General features: G+C 41.4%; 1 long non-coding RNA gene across 1 annotated transcript in view; it reads left to right on the top strand.

Moving 5' to 3' along the window:
* LOC141418828 (uncharacterized) overlaps window positions 1-22,124 on the top strand; it is a 32,350-nt gene extending 10,226 nt beyond the window's left edge. The window contains exons 3-4 of the long non-coding RNA XR_012443465.1: window positions 16,834-17,067; window positions 20,650-22,124. This is a non-coding gene — a long non-coding RNA (uncharacterized lncRNA). The remainder of the gene's footprint in view (window positions 1-16,833; window positions 17,068-20,649) is intronic.
* The last annotated feature ends 631 nt before the right edge of the window (window positions 22,125-22,755 follow it).

The raw sequence follows: 22,755 nt of genomic DNA, 5'->3' as shown, positions 1-22,755 counted from the left end.
GCGCCAGCCATAATTTTATAGGTCTTACCCACACTCAAGGTAAGAGGATTCATAAGGCATGTACACAAGGGGAGCAGGGACCATCTCAGACATTTGCCTTCACAGAACTCAGCTTAAAAAATAGGTTCATGCCAGGCAGGTGCTTACCTGCAATCCCAGCACTCAGGAGGTAGAAGTAGGAAGATAGTGAGTTCAAGACCAGCCTGTGCTATATAATGAGACCCTATCTCAAAAAAGTAAAATAAAATAAAAAGTAGGTTCTTGTTGAGGGTGAGCTCAGTAGTAGAAAGTGTACTTTCTGCTTGAAGTAGAAAGTGTACTTGCATGTGAGAGGCTCTGGGTTCAACCCCCAACAACCTTCAAAATAAATAATTTGAAATTGAATCCTAATCCCAGAGAATTAATTTAGTGGGCACAATGCAAACTGTAAGCAACCTTCCCAGCAACTTTGTGACTCTCTAAGTGACACAGATCTGAGCTTGAGTGCTGACTCTGCCACTAATTGTTTGGGAGTCCTCCTGACAGCTATGCCTGGTCTCTCTAACACTCCATTCTTCACCTGTGAAGTGAGATGGACAAGTCCTACCTCACAACATTGTACAGAGAGTTAAGTATGATGACACAGATTGATGGTTTTCACTCATGACTACACATTGGAATCACTGGGGAGGTGTCCTTGGTCACCTCAGACCAAGTGAGTCAGAATGTCTAGAATGGGGTCTAGGCATCCACATATTTTTGAAAGTTTACCTAAGTGATTTCGATATACCAGTGATGCATTGGTCGGTTACCTCTGCAAGAATGCTATGAAACAAATAACCCTTATCTCAATGGCTTACAAGAACAAACACTTTTCTCACTCCTGTTTGCAGAGACCCTATGGTTTTCTCAGCTGGATTTGGCTCCAGGCTGTGTATGTCTGTTGTATGTGTCTCATTCTAGGAGCAGCAGCTCTCTAGAGGCTTTTATTATGGAGATGGCAGGAAGGGGAGAGATTGGAGACATATGACACCCTCTAAAGCTCACTTTGAATCTATCAAACCATCACTCCCTCCCACAGTCATTGGCCAAGGCAAGTCACATGACTAAGTTCAACAAGGAAGAAAACAAGGAGGCTCTGCCCACAGTGAGAAGCAATGTTGCAAAGATGTATCTCCTTCCCGTCTTGGCACTGCTGCCTCCAGGAAGACAAGAGCCTGCCGTAATGCACCAAGTGCTTTGAGTTCCTAAGAAGAAAGATCCCCACTGGAGTCTACGAGAATTATTATTAACTGCTTAAATATCCATTTGCCCATCCACCACTCACCAAGTGCTCTATTTATTTGCATACTCTCTGTAAAACAGCAGCGGAGGGAGAATTCATTAAGGCAAATTGTGAGGATAGCTTTAAGAAAAAATTCATCTTTCTGTTTTATGCAGTGCATAGTTCCCTGTTTAATGAGAACTCTGCAAGTCCATTTTCCTTAAGGGTTTAATAAAAGCATAATTTAAAAAATTAAGACAGATGGGGAAAGTGCCGAGAGAAGCTATTTTCCCCCACGAATTGGCAATGTAGACCTGCGCCATACTGCAAGATGGGTGGGGAGAAGAAACCCTGCAGGAGCTCTCAAGAAGTCTTTAAGGTTACATAAAACTCCAGCCAGGGTTTATGCAGCGAGGGGATTCTTGCCGAACAGTTAGGAATTAGATTTAAGGGCGGAGTAATGGGACTGGTAGTAGCTGGCAGTTTAATTAATGCTGATATAGGAGCTTTGCTTCACTTAGAACTTGAACTACAGAGCACAGGAGGAAGAGACATACATTTTTAAGGCTTTCTGGATACTCTTGAGAGCCCTGGGAGGGGACAGGAGAACGGGATGTTGGGGGAGAGAGTCTTAGGACGGTGGTGGACCGGCAGGGGACTCTGTTGCCTACGCGTGGCCTATGGACTGCAATTGGATCTTTCCATCCTGCTACTGACACTGGCTTCTTGGAGCAGAGTGGAACATGAGAGATAATTGTTTTAATAACATTATTATTGTAGAAGCTAAGAATTACTCACATTGCTTTTTGTCAGGAACTATTTTAATTGGCATATAATTGGGCATATTTATGGTGTGCAGCATGATAATTAGATCCATGTATACAATGTGTACTGAACGAGTGAGGGTAATTAGCACATCATTTATCATTGCTTCTGTGTCAGAACCCTCAAACTCCTCTCTTCTTCATTACAAAATATGAGTGGCTGTGAGCCGTAACCACCCTGCCATGCTGCAGAACTTTTCCCTCATATGTGCATTTTCCTACCCCAAGTTATCCAGGCTCCAAGCTAGCCTCTAGTGACTGTTCCCTTCTCTCTACTTGCACATCACTCCCTTTGGTGTCTACACAGGTCGCTCACGTTTCTGAGTGTTTATTTTATTTGTTGTCTCTGGGAGCTTGGTATTATTGGGAGGGGAACAACTGGCAGAAGTGACTTTGGAAATGTAAGGGGAACAAATAATAAAAGAATGTCAGGGGAACAAATGACAAACGTAACTTTTAGATAAGAGAAACATGTTTACTTTTAAGCAAACATGTAAGGAGACGCGAGGAGCAGGATTCTCAGCCAGATAATAAAATGGGGAGGTCTTTCTCTTAGATAAGGGAGATAAGGAAGCATCTTTGAAAGCAAACATCCAAAGGGAAAAGAAAGAGGCTCCTCAAGGAAAGTAACACAGCAAACTCCCACCAAGATAGGAAAAGGAGTTATAAATGTAAATGGTGGGTCTCACCAAGATAGCAAGGGGCAATAATAAAATGTATATGACAGGCCTCAAGGACAGGATAGACTAACAAGACCCACCTGGAATGTCCAGTTTGATAAGGATGGAGGAGGGGAGCAGCCAAATGGTTAGTTCCGTAAGAAGTTAATTAGGTGACATCCAATTACAGATCTAGTTTCAAAGTACAGTAGGAGGAGCCTAAGTCAGACAGAACCCTATATTATCCCCTAGACTTCAGCCTTTCTTTGGCTTAGCACTTTTCACTTAGTCCCACCCATCAGGGTGCTTTGCTATCCTTTCAATAAACTTTGTGCTTGCTTTACTCTTAACTCCTAGACTTGTGTCTTCAACCATTGACTTCAGGACATTGATATCAGGACATGAACTCAGGATCAACCATCCAGTATCATTATTATCATTATTCCCATTTTACAGATCAGGAAACAAAGACTCAGTCACACGGACAGGAAGTGCAGAGGTGGAACTTGAACCCTGAGAGTGTGTCATGAACGCTGTGCTGCATTTTCCTATATGACAAGTGCACCAATGGAGGTTCAGAGAAGAGAGGGGAAATTCCCAAGGCTGCATAGCAGATGAACACAGAATGAGGACTCAAATTTTATCTAGCAGCTTTCTCATGACATCCCTCAAATTCAGTCTTCATGACACTCACTAAGAAATGCAAATGTGTTCTCATCACATTGAGTGAGAGTCCACATTGATGGAGGGCTTGCTAGGCTGCAGATGCTCTGCTGAGTGCTTTGTGTTCACAGTCATTTTATCTTCTCAATACATGTTAACAGCAAGGCATGTTACTACCTCTACCTTAGAAATAAGGAATCTTCTTTCTAAGATTTCTAAGACTCTAATGAGACTCTGAGAGGTGAAATGACTTTCCCAAGGTCATATAGCAAAAAGTGGCCCAGATAGGAGTCAGATGCAGGTCTTCCTGAAACTTCTAAGCCTTGCACTGACCAGAAGACTAAAATAGAACCAGTCTCTGGGTTTTCCTCTACTTCACTTTACCAGTGCCCCAGGCTGCTTCCACAGTAATTGAGAGTTGACTAATTCATTTCATCCCATCACACCTGGAAGTTATTTTTAACAACTTCCTGTATAAATCTTTCCTGTATGAATTCCCGAAGGGAGTCTGTTTTCCTTTGTGAGCTCCCTGGCTGGCATATTGTTTTATGGGCTGTTTGGAATGCAGTGTTATAAATCAGGAGGCTCTCAGACCTCACAGATATGGATGATACCCAAGTGTGGAGGAAGCAGGCCAGCAGTTCAGGACACTGTGGCTTCCTTGACTTGCCATTTATGACATGATCCTTGAGGGAAACCAGGTTCTTTCCTAGCCAAGAAAATGTTTATAGTTTCCTCCCATATTTGATTCAAAAATAGCAGAAAAGGTTTTTTCTTTAGCCTGCTGTCAAAGACATTTGAGTTTACAGATAAAGGCCCAGAAGTAGATAATATAAAGAGATGGAGAGAATGATTCCAAAATTCACATCTGTGCTCACAAAGTTGGTCATTGGCTTTAAGTACACGAAGTTGCTTTCTACCTTTCTACCAAAAAAAATAAGTGGGTATGCTTTAATTTTGAAGGATGTTCGAATTTTCCACTTAGGACACCAGCAATGACTTTTACTTCTTCACCCATGCCAGACCTCACTAGTGGATCATGGCACTATCGCCCATCAAGACCAGTTGCTATCTTAAAACTTTACCAGTAGAGGGCTCCAGGCAGCCACTGTGGCTGATCAAAATTGGATTAGAAGGTGAAATCTATTGGCCAAGACTGTCTGGGCTATGCTAGATGCTTTTATGGTTTTAGCATATGCATGTTTTTCTATCAGATGCAGGCCAAACTGGATTGAATTAAATGTGAATCAAACATCTGATGGGAAAACAAATGATGCTTCAATTCTCAAATAACTGGCAGCCAAGACTTATAGAGATGACTTTTTCAAGATCACACAGCCAATAAGTGAGGGAAAGACATGGGAATCTGACAGACCCAAGTTCATGTCCTATAACTCCAGGTACTTGGAAGACAGCTGTAAAGAGGGTCATGGTTTGAGGCCAGCCTGAGCAGAAGTTAGTGAGATCTTACCTCAAAATCAAGCCAGGCGTGGTGGCCCATGCCTGTGGTCCTAGCTACTCTGAAGGAAGGGATGGCCAGGCAAAAGTATGAGACCTTATCTGAAAAACAAAAGTAAAAGGACTGAGGCTGTGGCTCACGTAGTACAGCACTTGCCCCAAGTGCAAGGCTCTGAGTGCAATCCCTGGTACCACCAAAAGAAAAGTAGTCTTGTACAGATATTCCCAGCTTAATGAGATGTACCCTGAGCATCTTTTATTCATTTCACTAACTCTATCCATATGCTTCCCCTTTTTCTCCAAAGCACTTTCACCTTCTAACATACTATCTTACTGTATAGTTTACTTACTTATCATGCATGTATTTTATTGTCTGTCTCCCTCCTACTTAACTATAAATCTCAGAAGGCAGTTTATCTTATTAACTACTTTATTTGCTGGTCCTACTATAGTGACTGACACAGTGTCTTCTCAATAAATGTTTGCTGAATATATGCATGAAGTATACCTTCCTCAAAAGCTTGCAGATTGCTATCTTTTCTCGGTACCTTCATGGCATCTTTCCTCTCTGCTGGTCTCTCTCTAAATTTCTCTTTTTGATAAGGATGCCAGTCATATGGGCCTACCCCACTCCACTATGACTTCATCTGAACTAATTACATTTGCAAGGACAACTCTATTTCCAAATATGGTGACATTCTGAAGCACTGGATATTAGGAATTCAACATATGAATTTTGGAGGACATAATTCAGTTCATATGTTATAGGTACCATGGAAGAGTGTGTGTGTGTGTGTGTGTGTGTGTGTGTGTGTGAAATTTTAAAACAATGAGATAAATCCAAAGAAAGAGTCTAACACTTTCTTCCTCAGATGGATTTTTGTTTAAAAAAACAGCTTTATTGAGCTATAATTCATATGCTATACAATTCACCTATTTAAAGTATTTCAATGCTTTTTATAGATGGAGTTGTGCAACTATCGCCACAATCAATTTTAGAGCACTTTGTTCACCTCAAAAGAACTCATATGTCATTATTCCCCATTTTCCCCTAATTTCTGAGGTAACCACTAAGCTACTTTCAGTCTCCATAGATTTGTCTATTCTGGACATTTAATATAAATGAGATTTTATAATATATGGTCTCTTGTGACTTGCTTTCTTCACTTAGCATAAGTGGTACTTCAAGGTACAAGGTTGTAGCATGTGTCAGTGCTTCATTTCATTTTTATGGCTGAATAATATTCCATGGCATAGCTATCCCAATTTTATTTATCTGTTTATCAGTTGATGAGCATTGAGTTATTTCTACTTTGCAATATTGTGAATGATACTGCTATGAACACTTGTGCACAAGTTTTTATGTGGACAAATGTTTTTATTTCTCAGTTAAATAAGAATTGTAAAGTCATGTGGGGACACTATTTTTAACCTTTTGAGGAATTGGCAAATTACTTTCAAAACCAGCTGCCTCATTGCACATTTCTACCAACGATGTATGAGAATATATCCACATCCTCCCTGACACCTCACTGTTATCTGCCTTTTAAATTACAGCCATTCTAGTGCACAGGAAGTTCATATTATCATAGCTTTGATTTGCATTTCCCTAATGACTTTTCCTGTGCTTGGTGGATACTTGTGTGTCTTCTTTGGAGAAATGTCTATTCAGATTCTTTGCCTATTTTTAATAGGTTTATTGATCTTTTCATGATTGAATTATAAGAGTTCATCATATATTTTGAATATAAGTTCTTTATCAGATATATAATTTTTAAGTATTTCTCTCCCATTCATGTGTTTCTTCTTTTCAGTTTCTTGATGACATTCTTTGAAGCAAAAGTATTTTAATTTTGTGAAGCCCAGTTTATTTATTTTTTTCTTTTGTCATTTCTGCTTTTGGTATAATAATTAAGTCACCAAACCCAAGGCCATAAAGATTGCATGTTTTTTTCTAAGAATTTTATAGTTTTACCTTTTACATCTAGACATACATTTGAGTTAACTTTTGTGTAGGATATGAGGAAGGGGATCAACTTCATTTTTTTGCATGTGAATTTGTAGTTTCAGCACTATTTGTTGAAAAGATTATTGATCTTCCCATTGGTCTTGGCACCCTTGTCAAAAATCAATTGGCCATTTTCAAATATATAATATATTGTTATTAACTATAGTCACCATAAGGTCCAATAGAGTTCTGCTTATTCCAGTCAACCAACCAACCAACATTTACCAGTTGGCGAAAGAATAAGGGTATATTTCTGAATTCTCAACTTCATCCCATTGACCTATATGTCTATCCTTTACTACTTCACTGTCTTCATTTCTGTATCTTTGTAGTAATTTTATGGGAACATGTGAATACTCCAACTTTGTTCTTTTTGAAGGTTGTTTTGCCTATTCTGGGTTCCTGGCATTTCCATATGAAATTTAGTATCAGCTTGCCAATTTCTGCAAGAAAAAAGCCAGCTGGGATTTGGTAGGTATTAAACTGAGTCCATAAATCAACTGGAGGATTATTGTCACCTTAGAAATCTTAAATCAGCGTTGGATGTCTTTAATTTATTTACAGCCTTTTTGGGTTTTTTTTTAAATAATGTGTTAAAGTTGATAGATTGTATTTTGCATGCTGGGGTAGAGGATCCCTTTTTGGTAATCTCTGGTTCAGAAATGTGAGCATATTCATGAGGCCAATCCAATCACTTGCTATACAGAGAACTTGTGAGGAGTTGAGGAATCTGAGTTTTAATGAGAACTTTAGGTGATTTCTATGATTATGCTAACCTGGAAATGATTAATGTAATCCATCCATCCACCCATCCATCCTTCCATCCATCTTCCCATTTTTAAAATGAGACAATACTACCCCCAGTTTATGTGATTATTGCAACATTTAAATGAGAATATGTGTGGGAAATAAGAGTTGTAAGAGCTGATTAAGACATACTTAAGCACCTCCTGTGGTCCCGGCCTTCATGGTTATTAGGGACACAGCAGAATCAGAAAAGTCCTTGCCCTCCTGGGAATGACCATACAGTTAGAATGAGCACACATTTTGGCATCAGAAAAAAACTATATTAAACTCCTTCCCTGCCAGTCACACTCAGCTGTGAAGAGGGGTAACCTACTGAACTTGTCCAATGTGAAGTGGGGATAATGATCAAAATTATTACTAAATAACAATCAGAGTTAAACAAAATAATATATGTAAAGAGCCTTGCTACATGGTAAGAGACAACAGCGGTGACCTGTTGACAGGAAAACAAAAGTACTAATGATGGCTGCATGTATTAAGTGCTTACGCCATACCTCATAATTTACATTCATTCTCAACTTCTAGGGCTAGAAAGCAAATACTCAGTGCTTGTCACATGCCAGATGTTGTTCTAAGCACCTTATTATATTAATTAATTCACTTCTTGCTCACAAGTACCTGATAATTAGAGATTATTATTACCCCTATTTTATTATAGAGGAGACTGAGACTTAGAGAGGCAAAGCAACTTGCCTGAAGTCATACAGCTAATAAATGGCAGAGCTGGTATTTGAACCAACATCTCTTTGACTCTGAGGATGTTTAATTGCCATATTATGTGGTTTCCCACAGAGAGAGGGGCTGAGCAATCTACAGGGAGTTGGCAGAAAGGATTCTGAACTCAGTTAAGCCTTCACCACCGTCCTTGCAAACTGAAGGGCAATCCACTGAGTCCCTGTGGAAATTCCCCTGTGACATAAAGATGTTCAAACTTACCTACTCCTTTCCAGCCCTGCAATTTTGTACAGAGTCAACCTTGCCAAGTCTTCCACAATCCAGGAAGTTGGAGAGCCCCTGAGAGAGATTCAGTTTCTCTAATCTTGCCAGGCACAAGGAGAGCTGGGAAGACATGAAAGGTAGCAGTTATTTATTTCATGACTAGATAATGGCAAGTCATTTAGGGGGAACAACAGCGGGAAGATGAAAAAGCTATTAATACAGTTGGAACCTCATTTCTTTTGGAGTGAGTGGTCAGCAGCAGCAGAGAGGAAAAAACAGAAAATATTGCAATGGGTGCTCCTGACAACACAAATTATTCAGGAAATATTAAAGTGCATTGTTCACCACCATAAACATTTTTTTATGTTTATGAGATCTGTTCAAAGGCATCTTGATGGATGAAACCCAACAACATTTATAGGGGTGCGTGCATGTCTGTGAGTGCACATGCATTTCTTTTATTCTAGTAGCCTTTGGAAATAATTTCTTTGAGCTAGGAAATTTAGCAGTGGTTAGGTTTGGCCTATGTAATGCAAAGCAAAGTCTGGTACCCCAGTTCCCTGCATAGTTACACTATTCTTGGTGTTTGCAACATTGCACTTGGGGCTCTGAAAGCTGGAGGTTGATTTGAGGTGGACTGAGAGGAACAGAGAAATGCCCAGATTCTGGGAAGAAGAAAATCAGGTGGAGGATGACTGGATGTGCAAAGAATGTGACCATGTGTCCTTGAATGTCTTCAGAACAATGTGTTCACACCCTAAGTGGAAATATTGGGATAAGACTTGGGGAATCTTTGAGCCTTTGGGTCCCTTGAGAGATTCAGTGTCAGGGATACTGCTCAAAGCTGTGTGATTCTTGAGGTGGGCTATGGCTTGGATATTGTGTGTTCCCTCTGAAACTCATGCTCAAATTTGGTCTCCAGTGTAATAGTGTTGAGAGGAAGCGTGGCCTTCAAGAGGAGATGAGGTGGCTAAGAGGAATTAATGCCTTTCTCAAGGCACTGGGCTAGTTCTCACCATAACAAGTGTGTTCTCAGTCTCCAGGGCTCCATCATTCCTTCAGAGTGGGTTGTTATACAGTGAGCCTGCCCTCATGCTTTTCTTCTCTCACAAGTCAAGACCCACTTGACTTTCTGCTATTTGCCATGAGTCAAAGCAGCATAAGACCCTCAGAAGATGCAGCTGCCCAATCTTGCCCTTTTGGCCTTCAGAACCATGAGCTAAATAAACCTTTCCTTTATAAATTACCCAGTCTCAGGTATTCTGTTATAGCAACAGAAAATGGACTAAGAAAGGTACATTGGTCCCCTTAACATGGTTTAGTTCCACTTTTCCCAATTGTTGATCTTTGCATGATACCCACAAAGCTCTAGTTCCTTAGAGAGTGCTTTCTGAAATAACATCTTCTTCATGGTGAAATTGACCAAAGCTGCTAAACATTTTAACTAAGCCATGGTATCATTTCCATACACAGTGGCCAGCTCAATTAATTTTCATTAAATGGCATGTCAATTTAGTTAAATAATTGGCTAGATTAGACAATCTACTGGTTTGATAAGGTTTTTCCTTTTCCCTCCAGCTGAATCGGTTTATGGTGTGATTTAGGGCTCCTACACATAACAAATTTAGCAGTTAAGGATGAATTCATTTTTGAGTCCATTAACCAATTTCATAGACTGGTAAAAAACACCAGTATGAGATTCAAACACACTGGGAATAAATCCTGTCACTCTCACTTTCTACCAGTGCTTCAATTTCCCCATCTGTAGTGTGGGAGCGATAATCATTGAATCTAATGCATTGAGCTGTGCAAGTTCATTGAAATAATGAGATAAAAAACAACACAAGGGTAGCACATAGTGAGTTCTCAGTAAGTGTTGGTTATCATCATTGTAACCATGTCATCACCACCATAATCACTGTCATTGTTTGCCATTAGTAGGAAAGGGTCAGGGGATAGCAGGAGGACTGGACATCTTTCCTCCAGCCACAGGAAGCTTGAGGAAAGCTGGACCCTACTATCAACAAGAGCAGTGTGTCCATTACAAATAACAATGACCTTGCTGGGGGAGCTATACGCTGATCACTGACCCAACAATGTCTCTGAGCACACTCTACTTGGTTTGGGGGCTTTAATTTGATTTGAATTATAGGCAATTCCATCATCTGTGAGAGATGGTCTGCAGCTGTGCTGAAGGATGGGACTGTGACATGCACCCCTCCAGGTGCCACATCACTAGAGGGAGCCACAGCCACACCAGCTCCCACCCCGCAGTACAAAAGCGGTGATTGGGACCTTTGGAGGTCGGATCTGGATATCCATGATGCTGTTAGGCCAGCGCCCTTTCTGCTCCTACCTTCTTCTGTGACTTGTTAAAGCAAAGCAAGTCCACCTGTGCTGTGTTGTGAGCCTCAATGACAACCTAAACCTGAAGCCCACCCCAGAGGCTTGAAAGTGTGACAAATAGCTGGACTTGGAGTAGCATTGGTTTTTATTCACTGAGTAACTGCAGGCAAATTACTTAATCTTCCTGGGCCTCACTCTCCTCTTCTGCTAAATGGGGGTAAAAACACACACCTCCTAGAGTTGTGAGCAATTAAATGAGATCCCATGTGTCAAATGCCTAGAACAATGCCAGGCTCAAAAACTGAACAATGATTGTAGAAACTGCCCAGGCCAGCACCCTGGCCTCATGTGGACAAGGGGATTTTCCCAGGCCTCTTTTCTGCTCAGTGGGGACAATCCTGGGTCAAGAACCAAACGCTCAGTTAGTTGTAAGTTGGCCTTTGTCTAGCATTTAGCTTTCTCTGGACTCTTACTAGGATTGTCTTCATCTACAAACAGAGCATGAGTTCTACTAAGCCACCAAGTTTTTAATTCATTCTCTGCCATGGTGTTTGGAAAGATGCTGCAAATACCCACATTATTATATGGTTGAAATATAGGACATATGTTAGAAAGCAGAATCAATTAAATATGATGTCGTTTAGAGAAAGCCAGGTTAAGGAGTTTGGACTTTATCCTATGGGCAGTGAGGAGCCATGGGAGGTGTGTGAGTGGTAGTGTGCTATGATCAGATCCATCATGATGATAAAAACAATAAGAAAATTTGACTGCCACCTTTGAACCAAGGACTGTGCTATGCCTTTTACTTTCATCATGGCACTCAGTCCCGACAATGATCCTCTGAGCTTAGAATATTGGCTAATTAGTCATGCACAGGATAGATTGAAGGGAACAATGGCTGGAGTCTTTTGAGATTTGATCCAGGCCTCAGTTAAAAAAGGAAAGGACAGTGAAAACGGACATGACAAACACAGAGCATGTTAATTTTGTTGGTCAACCAAATACCTCCTTAGCTTAGTAAAATCAATAAACCCATTTAATCCCTCATGTCAAAATGGCCAAAGTAGTCATGGCTTGTTTCAGAGAGAGCCTTGTTAGGTTTAAGGGGGTGAAAATTCATTTTCTAGCTGGGTCAAATGTCCCCATGGGAGGATCCACTAGAAAGTGCCTGTGGCTGGACTTTTGCATGGAGTGATGCACGAAGTAGCTTACTGGGGACAATTTTCTCCTAGCTAGAGGCTGTGCTCTCCTGACTCAAGACTTTTGGCTCTCTCCAGAGAAAACCTGTTCTGTGGCTATTCTGAGAATTCTAGCTGGCCATCAACTATGTTGTGCCTCTAACACAATTCCATGTCTTCACATCACCACCGTTTTCTCACATAAGAAACCAGCATCATCCTAGCAGCCCTTTCTGTGCAGTCTTTTTGTATTAGTCCATTTTGTTACTAAAATGAAATACTTGATGTAGGACACTTATAAAGAAAAGAAGTTTGTTTTCTCGTAATTTTGGAGGCTCAAGGGCATGGTGCTGACATTGCAACAGCTCTGGTGAGGACACTCTTGACTGGGTCACATCGTGACAGATCACATCATGGCAGGAGAATGTGTGGAAGCAATAGATCACATCTCAAGACAGGAAGCCAGAGAGGGACTCCAATTTCTCTCTCTCTCTCTCTCTTTCCCCTAGCTCCATTGCCACTACCATCTTGGTGGCCATTTTTACACATACAAGGACTGGAATAGCCACTGAAGACTGAAATAGTCTCCCTACCCCAAGTCTTGCCTCTCCAACCTGTGCTTCACATTGTAGCTGGAATGGTATTTCCAAGCTCCAAAGGTCATATGACAGCCCCTTGCTTCAGACCCCAGCTCCATGTTCTGGCATTCAAGACTGGTCAAACCTGATCCCTTCCCAGTTCCCTGCTCTCAAGCTGTCACTTTTTGCCTGCTCCAGCCATGCCACACTTTCTCACAGGAAAGCGCTGGGCTTTCTCAGTCACTTCTAGGGGTCAAGTCTTCAACCTGATACTGCAAAGCCTCAAAAGCACACACATTTCCCCGTCTCCCGCCCCCTTTTCTACATCCGCATTAAATGGAGGACTGGGAGCCTCCTCTAGGGCTGGATCTGCAGTTCCCAAAGAGATTGACGAACTTTCAAATGATGAGGTTTCCAGGGGCATTTATTGACACAAGTCAAAACCCAGTTCCTGTGAAGGAAAACCCTTCACAGGATTATGAAACAGGTTTTGCCTTGTGCACTGCCTCTTGCATGATGCAAAGTGATGTTATCTTCCACCATTGAAGCCTGGCATTTTAACTTCTACTGGCATTTTCCTGAGGTAACACTTTGAACACTTCCCATACTTATGGCATTCTGAAGTGGGCAACTTTTGACACTAGGATAACTGGAGAAAGGAAGGGAAATGAAATTTGTTGTACTAGGCATATCCTATTTTAGCCCTCATAACAATTGGCAGTATACTTGATATGGTATCAAAGGCCTTATCTCAACTACATGACTGTCTTCCGATCCACTTCCTGGGAGGGGGTATTACCTATTGCTGAATTACAAATGACCCCATACTTAGTAACTTACAACAAACTCACTGCTTATCTCACAGTTTCTATGGGTCAAAGGATGGATGCAGTTTAACTAAACACTCTGTTAGCATCATCTATATTGTAGTCAGTATGTTGGCATTGCTATGGTCTCATCTGAGACTCGACTGGGGAAGGATCTGGTTCCACACTCATACCATGGTTGATAGCAGTCCATTCCTAGTGGAATGTGGAACTGAGGACCTTGGTTTCTTGTTGTCTATTAGTCAAAGACCCTTTGCTCCTTGACACAGAGACCTTCCAAACACAGCCACTAATTTCTTCCAATGCCAGGAAAGAATCTAAGCAAGACAGATGTTGAAACCTTATGTGACATCATTACAGAAGTAGCATCAGTCCCTCATCTTTGTTATATAAATTGGCTAGAAGCCATACAGATGTCCTACCCACAATCAAGAAGGAAGGTCTTGAGTACAAGGAGGTGAGGATCTCAGGTCACCTTAGAACCTATCTGCCACAGAGAGGTTAAGATATCAAGGTCACTCAACTGGTTGATGATGGGGTTGGACTTATTTTAACAATATGGTGTTCTGTCAGTCTATTACATCCAAAGCTAAGCCCTTCCTAAAGAAAAGTTACCTTGATGACTAAAATCTGGGTCATTTGTGCCCAGTCATTAAGACAGTGAGGGGAAGTGGACAGTACTTCAAAAGACAGCTGAGTTTTGTTGCCCCGAACACAGAAAGGATCCTGGTGTGTCTGCTCCTGTTCAAAACAAGCCTCCAAGGACTGGCATTCTCTGATGGAGTCCTAATGACAATAACCCACTTTGACCTTTGTTAAGAAACTCACACTGCCACTCCTGGGTAAATACCACCATGGGTATCTCTCCTTGAGGTCACTGTTCACAAAGAAGGTCCACACCATCTGTCTTATTTAAGATTCTTGCTGCTTTGTATTTGTTTTTCCATCAACATTCATAGTCACTAATTTGAAGTCTGGAACTCTTCCAGCTCTTGAATTCTGAAAAAGACTTGTGTTAACTCATACATGGCTGTCATGTGTCATTGTGTAGATTGAACCACCACTTAACGGAACGCCTGGTTGTGAAGATGAGTGGATCATATGGAAAGTCAACACACTGAGTCCTCTTTTCTGGCAGCAGTGAACACACTTCAATTTCTTCCCCTTCTTTTTGTAGTGACACTCTTGTTTTGTTTAGTTTTGTTCTGCTTTCAGAGCCCCGTCCCCAAGTCGCCAGCCTTCATCCCACTTATTAAAGCCAGGCCATTTCTGCTTAGAGAAAGAGTTGCCTTGGTCTCATTCAAACACATGCTGGCACATGCAGGCTTGTAGCAACCTCAATGACTATTTTCAGGATAGAGCCTTCTTTCTGCTCGACTGGGGTAGTGACACAATCTTCCCAATATGGCTCTGAGGGCAAGAAAATAACAGTTTTAAAGAGCAGCTCTCAGCTACCCAATCACAATGGGAACTGTGTTTCCCACATGCTGCACCTAAACCCTGGTTCCATTTGCAGAGTAATTTAGCTTCAGAACGTACAGCTCCGGCTGTCATGTGCCTTTAAATAAACCTTCAAACTGACAGCCAAGATTGGACTTGATGCTGATTTTCAGACATAAAGGCTGTACTAGGGGAGTGAGTTTTGAAGAGCCACATTAAAAAATTGCAATAAACACCAGCTGTGGCCCAATTAAACCCAACGAGTCACAGGTGTTTATAGAGATCTCACACACACGCACACACACACACACACACCAACCCCCCCCACACACACATGTATGTACACCCACACTTTAACTGACAAATCACTTCGTCTAAAATGTAGATTTTGGAAAACACATCAGTGGTTCTCAAGGTGAGGTCCCTCGGCCATTCATGCTGGCCCAAACGCCTTAACAAAAATGCAGATTCTTAGTTCCACCCTAGACCTAGTAAAGCCAAGTACTGTAGGGGATATATATCCCAAAATATGAATTCTAACAAATTCCCAAGGTAGCTTTAATGCCCATTGCTATAACAAACCTCTGCTCTGTAGGGCTGAGCAGCACTTAAAGGTTCCTGGAATACTGACATGCATTGCCTTTAGTCCTCAAGCCAAAATGAACACTTTTAACTGGATCATTTAGAAACTTTATAAGAATGCCATTTTTCAAAATCCTTTGACATCTTCAAATGACTTCAACAAGACCTCTTAAATCCACCATGTATCAAAACCTAGGGGAACATTTAAAAGTGACATATTACCTGGGCTCAAGATTTGAGCTCGGTTGGTGTATCACTTTGCATCATAATCATAGAAACCCAAAGTGTAAGCACAATTACATACATTAATAAGATGTCTGAAAGGAAGTGATTCCATATTGCATGCAGGACTCCATAATTCTCTTACCACTCACCATATTCCCAGCACGTGGTGATGAGCTAGTTGCAGTAGCACCAAACCTCATGGCCTCACACCACTGTTTTCAAAAGATAGGAAGTAGAAGTCAAGGAAACAATGGGGAGGTAGGAGCCCTGGTAGTAAGGGAACTCACCTGAGATCTTCTCTCCCCTTACCAGGAAGGGAAATTTTATCTAGAGAACATCTAGTAAAGACTTAGTACTCTGTCTCTCTGGCAGAGCTGTGTCACATGACTCCAGTAGCTGCAAGGGAGTCTGGGAGAGTGAGGATCTATCGAGAGGTATTTGGTTTAAGTGACACATGCTTCATTTCCTGGAGCATATCCAAACAAAATTGTGTTTCTCTAGTAATAAAGGAAAGGGAATGCCCAACTGTAATGGAGTGAGCCAGATGAATCTGCAGGTGGGTCTGATAAAGAGCCAGAGAGACAGAGAACTATTGGAATAATAGTTCCATGCAGCTTTCAAGGTCAAGGTCAACGTATCATCTCTTCTGTGAAGTCTCTACTAAATTGTCCAAGCTATGTATAATCTTTCTCTTTGCCATTCCCTATCATAGTTTTCCACAATCCTGGCTCTGAATTATATTTACTTTATTAAAAGATACCAATGATTAGACCCTACCCAAGGCAACTGAATAGGAATCTTTAGTAATGGAGCCTAGAGTGTTTGCTCTTGGAAATATCACCCAAGGGACTGGAATGTACAGCTAGAATTGAGAACCACTGTCCTAACATGTTTTATATCATCACTTTAAAAAATATGAATGTACTAGCTGGTAAATTAGGTTTTGTGGCAGAGACAAATACGACTCAATGACTTAACACTCCAATATTTTATTTCTTGTTCATGCTGCTTATCAACACGAGTTGGCTGATGTTCTGTGCTTTGCTTACCACTCAGTGCCTCAATGGATGGAGTCATTAACACCACACATGTAGTCATGATCACCTCAGCCATGGGAATGGAACAACTGGAAGCTCCAAGATGGGAACCATTTCGTGTCATTGGATGAAGCAAGTCTTGCAGCTTCCTGTAGCTTCAAAGGGAGAAAGAAATGCCTTCTACCATGAGTCCAGCAGGCAGGAAGCTGGAAGCTTTCATAATGACCAGCACCAACGAAATACAGTTCACAAGGTACAAATATATATCTTATGACAAGTCCAAAAGAATGTATTCACATAACATTTCATAAATAAGAAGCAAAAAGGAAAGCAAGGAATATATACCATTATAAAAATTTAAGGGGAGGGGGAAGATGGAATGGAAATATGGAAAGGGGAGATGAGTTAATAACTTTTCATCACTGTGGAAAGATACCTGATCTAAACAACTTAAGAAATTAGGATTTATTTTTGCCTCATTATTCCAGGTATTTTAGCCCATGATAAGCCAGCTCCATTGCTATTAGGCCTCTGTCAAGAAAGAAATTTTATGGCAGAAAAGCATGAGGAAGAAATGCTGATTATCTTGTGGCAGCCAGGAAGCAGAGAAGCAGACAGAGGAAGAGTCACACCTCCTTCAAAGACCCACTTTCTCCAATCAGGCCCCACCTTTCACAGTTTCTACCACGGCACAATAGTCCATTTAGTCATGAAACCATTGATGGATTATCCATTGATTAGGTCAGAGCCCTTATGATCCAGTTACTTCCCAAAGCCTTATCTCTGAACGTTGAATTGGGGACCAAGTCTTCAATACATGAGCCTTTTGTGGGGACACTTCATATTCAAACCATAACAGAATAAAAGTGGAAAGGGAGAGAGGGGAGGATGGGAAGGAATGGGAGGGGAGGAGAGGTGAAGGGAAGGGAAGAGAAGATTTATTTCAGATAGCAGGATAAATGCAAATGCTTCATAATGTGAGCTGTAACACGTTTTCCTACAGTATCAAGATGTGGCAGGACAGGAGGAGATGGGTCATAAACTTGACCTTAAATGACAAATTGAAATGTGGGTGACTTCCAGGTAGGGGAACTATATGAGTGAGTGTTCAGGAGGTGGTGAGCTTTCTAGGATTGCAAGGAAGTGACTTGTTGATAGCAGAGGCTAGTTAACATGAGGGGAAATGGGAAAACAGCACTAATTTTACATGTAGAAACAAGTAGAGAAGGATTATGCTAATTGCCTACTTAAATGTGTACAAAATGTTCACTTCTTCACTCTTAGTAGTCTGGAGAGGAGGAGTGGCAGGAAATGGGAAGCTTACATTTTGGCAAGAATGCATCTCAGGATCATAATCACAGAAAGACAGAGAGAACAGTTTATTGATTGAGATTCCGTTTGCTCTTATAGTTACTAAGCTAATCAAGAGAATGTGATAGCTTATCTTGATCTGTATCCATAAGTGAACACAATCTGTTGAAATGGTGAAATGGTGTTATAATATTGATTATCCTACACCCTGTGTTTTATAACACGGGATCAGGTAAGGAGTACATGGCCTGCAATCAAGCAAAACAATTTTTATTTAACACAATGGCTGTGTGACCCTAGATAAGTGACTGAATCACTCTGAGCTTCCAAATTCTCGTGTGCGAAGGTGAGAACAGAGATATAATCTACTTTATCAGGTGGATAAGATGAGTAAGTGAGATGAGGTTTATAAAGCACGGCACCCAGCACAGAGTTAAATCCTCGATAAACACCAACATTTATTGATTCTTAGCATATCCTACCACTGACAAAGAGTCACCAGTGCATGAATTTGTTCCATATTTTTGTCTGTTGTAGACTTTGGTTATTGCTGACCTTCATTTCTAATCTAATTCTAAGAAATCATGGAGTTGGAAATTCTTCTTTACCTAACCTGGTAAGGGAACAGTTTCTCCCAGTTATCTGTAATATCTTCAAGTCTGATTCATTCTCAGAGTGTTGCTCAGAGTCTCTTTCATTAGCTTGCTTCATTCATTTGATCAACCACTTGCAATAAGTCAGTCTGTGCAAGACACAGAAATGACAGAAGTAGCTTGGCTTCCCCATGCTCATAGTTTAGAGGTGGGGGAAGAAAGAGAACAGCAGTGACAACTCAGTGAGGTCAGGGAAAAGGGGAGGAATTTGCAGATCCCAGGGAGTTGCTTCTGCCTCATCCAGCCTGAGATCAGGGCAGGGAACTATAGTATCTAAGCTAAGTCCCAAAAACAAAGAAAGAACATAGCCAAGCAACAGGATGAGTTGTGGAAATACTGTCTATCTCAAAAATGTTCCTGGCCTGGGAACTGCAAATAGTTTGGAATTTTAGGAAAAACATGATTTGGTGAAAACAGAGAACAGAGAGAAGCAGGAGAAAAGTCAGCAGGGGACACACATATACCATGAGATCCTTTTTGAAGAGTCTGATCCCAAAGATAATAGGGAGCCTTTGGAGGCTAACTAGGGAGGGGCTTTGGGAAAGATCACACTAATTGCTTTGGGGGACTGGAAAGAAACCAGTTTAGAAAGTTGACATAGGCATTCAAGAGTAACCTAGGGTAAACGGATTGAGATACGCTTATGAAACATAAGCAAAAGGACATGGGGACTGAATGAGGGAGAGAAGGGGGTGGATGTCAAGAATGAGTCCAGGTAACTAGGCAGAAGTTGGACGGAGCAGTTTTGTGAGGCAAGAAGTGTGTCTGATAAAGCTGTTTTAGCTATTAGACATCTTTTATGTTTAGTTCTTCTTAACCAGGCCATATCCCTCTTTAGGTCAAATTTAAGAGCTCCATGAATCTTGCCAGTTTTTACTATAGCTTAATCCAGGATTATATTACTCCAGAAAGCAAGTTAAGCAAATTCCTTTGAAAGATTTCTCTTGAAGATGTCTAATTTTCTGCATAATCTTCAAACTCAGTACAACAAGATTTTCTCAACTCCTGTTCTGGGTCATTCGCTATGCCCATAAATATGGTTCCTGCCTCATGGATTATATATTCTAGCCTAGAGTTCTGGTATCTTCACATTAAGTGCTGAATTATTCTGTCCTCTATGGAGTGCCTCAATAACAGTAAGTATATCAGCTAGTTATTGCTGTGCAACAAAATGTCCTCAGACCCAATGGTTTAAAATAGCAACCATTTATTGAGCTTAAAATTCTGTTATTGGCAATTTGAGCTGGGCTTAGCTGGATGGTTCTTCTGATCTCAGCTGGGCACATCCTTGCACCTATATTCAGCTATAGGTTGGGTAAGCAGCCAATCTGATCCTGACTTCACTCTTTCTCCCAGGGAGAGCCTCGGCAGGAATAACTTCTGAACTTACTCTGGTCCACGTGTCTCTCATCTCCCCAGAGGCTTGCCCTTGTTCATGTTGCAATCAGGAAGGTTTCCCAGAGAGAATGGAAGTGTACACAGCCTCTTGAGCCTTAGGCCTAGAACTGACATGGCAGAAGTGATGCCATGTTCTATTGGCCAAAGCAAGTCACGGTGAGGAAATAGGCTTCACTTCTTGGTGGGGCACAGTGGTAGAGTCTCATCGCAGGCAGTGTGGGCACAAAAGGAGGAAGAATGTTAGCAACTTACTCCAAGGTCTTATCCTAATTCTCACTGACGTAAAATAATCACAAACGAAAGCTTTAATGAGTGGATGCTGGCTATAGACCTATTTCTTATTTTCTAAGCCAAACAGGACTCTTCACTTTCTCATGAGAAAATTCACTATGTCCCTTTTGGCTGCTGGGTCAGTCGACTTTTTTCTATTTTAGCTTTCTGATTATGACCATCCTCTCCTTTTCATTCCCCAGGACAGCGGCGTGGGATTCTCTGCACAGATGTCAAAGAAATGAAATGTCAGCAGAGTTCACTGTGACCCTGGAGGCTGTTGTTCTCCCCCTCGCTCTCCCACCTCCTCTTCACAGTCGCCTTTGGCAGGGCTGGCCTGCACTATTAATAACCTTCCCCTCCACGCTTTCTCCTTGAGGGAACATATGAGATAGGCTCCATCTATCTCCCGGCCCCACTCCCACCAGGCTGGAGAGATGGTCTTCTGACGTGGAGATAAGAATTCTGAGATATCACTGACATGGAGGGAGAGCTCAGAGTTCCATTTTCCTTATGAAAGGTCAAGTCACTTCTTTTGCAAAGTTTGGAAATTAAAGAGGTAGCATAACCTGCTTTCTAAATTCCAATGCCCTTGATGTCTCTGATAAAGAGAAGCCAGTGAAGGGGCGAATGGCTCAGGAGGAGAGCTGAATGCTAAGTGCCAGAGGAAGAAACAAAGAATGTTTAATAACACATGTTAAAAGATGTGGTTAATTCCATCCTTGGTTAGGGTAATGCAATTATTGTTGTTTAAAGAATCTGCTTGTTGCATTGAATATAAGCAATGGTAATAGTTTCCCCTCAAGAGGCTCAGGACACAGGGAGGCCAGTCACCAATTGGCCCTAACAACTTTTAATTCTACTAGGGCTGTAGAAGAGGCAAACAGCCAAGGATTCTTCTCTTTAGGATCTCACAGTCTAATCAGAAAGCATGACAAATCAACAAGCAACCACTACAGAGAGTGATGCATGCTATCCCAGGAAAAGCAAGGTGTTATGAGAGCATCCCCATGGAAGGTCTGGGAATATCATCTGAAGCTCCTTCTTCAAGTAGTAGAAGCTCCAGGAAGTTTGGAGCCTACTATATCCCCAGTTTCTGGCACTTAGCAAGGGCACACTTCTACTTGCTGGTTGATTTATTAGAATGGTTCCTATATTCTCATTCCACGGACATCTTCCCTTCTGCAAACACTTCATGCATCCTTACAACTATATGCTTTGGACAATACTGTGCTTTCTCTTTGAAATGTTGGTACCAACATTGGGTACCTGAAAAACTCTTATATGTCCTTCAAGACCCAGACCAAATGTTCTGCAAAAGGTTTTCAGTAAAGCCTTTTCAAATCTACTAAGTTGGACTTACCCTCTCTTCAAAATGCCTCTAAACAGTTTGTTTATTTATCAAATTTGGTCCTGATCAGATGGCTCTTTTATTGTAGTTATTTATTTTGGGTATGTTTCTGTTTCCTACATAAGCCCTTGAATTTCTTTAGAGCATGGTCTGCACATTAGAAACCTATATTACCTGTGCCTGGCCAAAAAACAGTTCAATACATGTTTATCAGATGGATAAAAGAAAGTGTTCCGTAATTGAGGGCATAGATCAATGAACACCATCCAGGTGCTCACATTTCCTAATTCATGAGGACAAAGTATGGAACAGGGGCCCAGCGAGGAATTCTGGGAGAGAGATTATTGGCTTAGTTTCCTTTCTGTTGTGGGGATGTCATCTCCTGTCTTCTAATCTTAAGAACAATGGGGAAGCCAGGACTCATGTGTGGATCATAGCCCATGTTCTAGAGCAGACGAAACACTGCCTTCTACAGAGACCGTGAGGAGTCCTTGATCAAAACACATCAGATCTTCACCCTTGGTCAGGCACAGTGGTGGGTGTGTGTTTTGTGAGCACAGTTCAAATGATGCACATTGGAAAAGCCTGTGTACCCATCAAGATCCCAACACTTACCACCATCTCTGCTGATACTCACCCAGTCCCAGCTTAGATCATTGTCCTTCGTGGGTGATTGTTATCACCCCTTAACTAACCTCTCTGCTTGGCCCAAGCTCCTACCTTCACCTTGACCCTTCAAGTCTAATATAAATCCAGAAGCCAGAAAGAACACCCCTCCTCTGCTCAAAACTACCCATCCTTCCCATTTCTCTCTAAGAAAAATTAAAGTCCTTATTATGAGTCTTACTAGGATCCTATGGGATCAGAGCTTCTCCCCCATCCTAACCTCAGCTCTGACCACAGCCACCCCCTTTTGCTTTCTTCCAGTCACATACAGCTTTATATTGGTCTTCCATTA

This window comes from Castor canadensis, chromosome 18 (assembly GCF_047511655.1).
Source record: "Castor canadensis chromosome 18, mCasCan1.hap1v2, whole genome shotgun sequence".
NCBI lineage: Eukaryota > Metazoa > Chordata > Mammalia > Rodentia > Castoridae > Castor > Castor canadensis.
The sequence above is the reverse complement of the archived record's forward strand: the minus strand, read 5'-3'. Positions and strand labels throughout refer to the sequence as shown.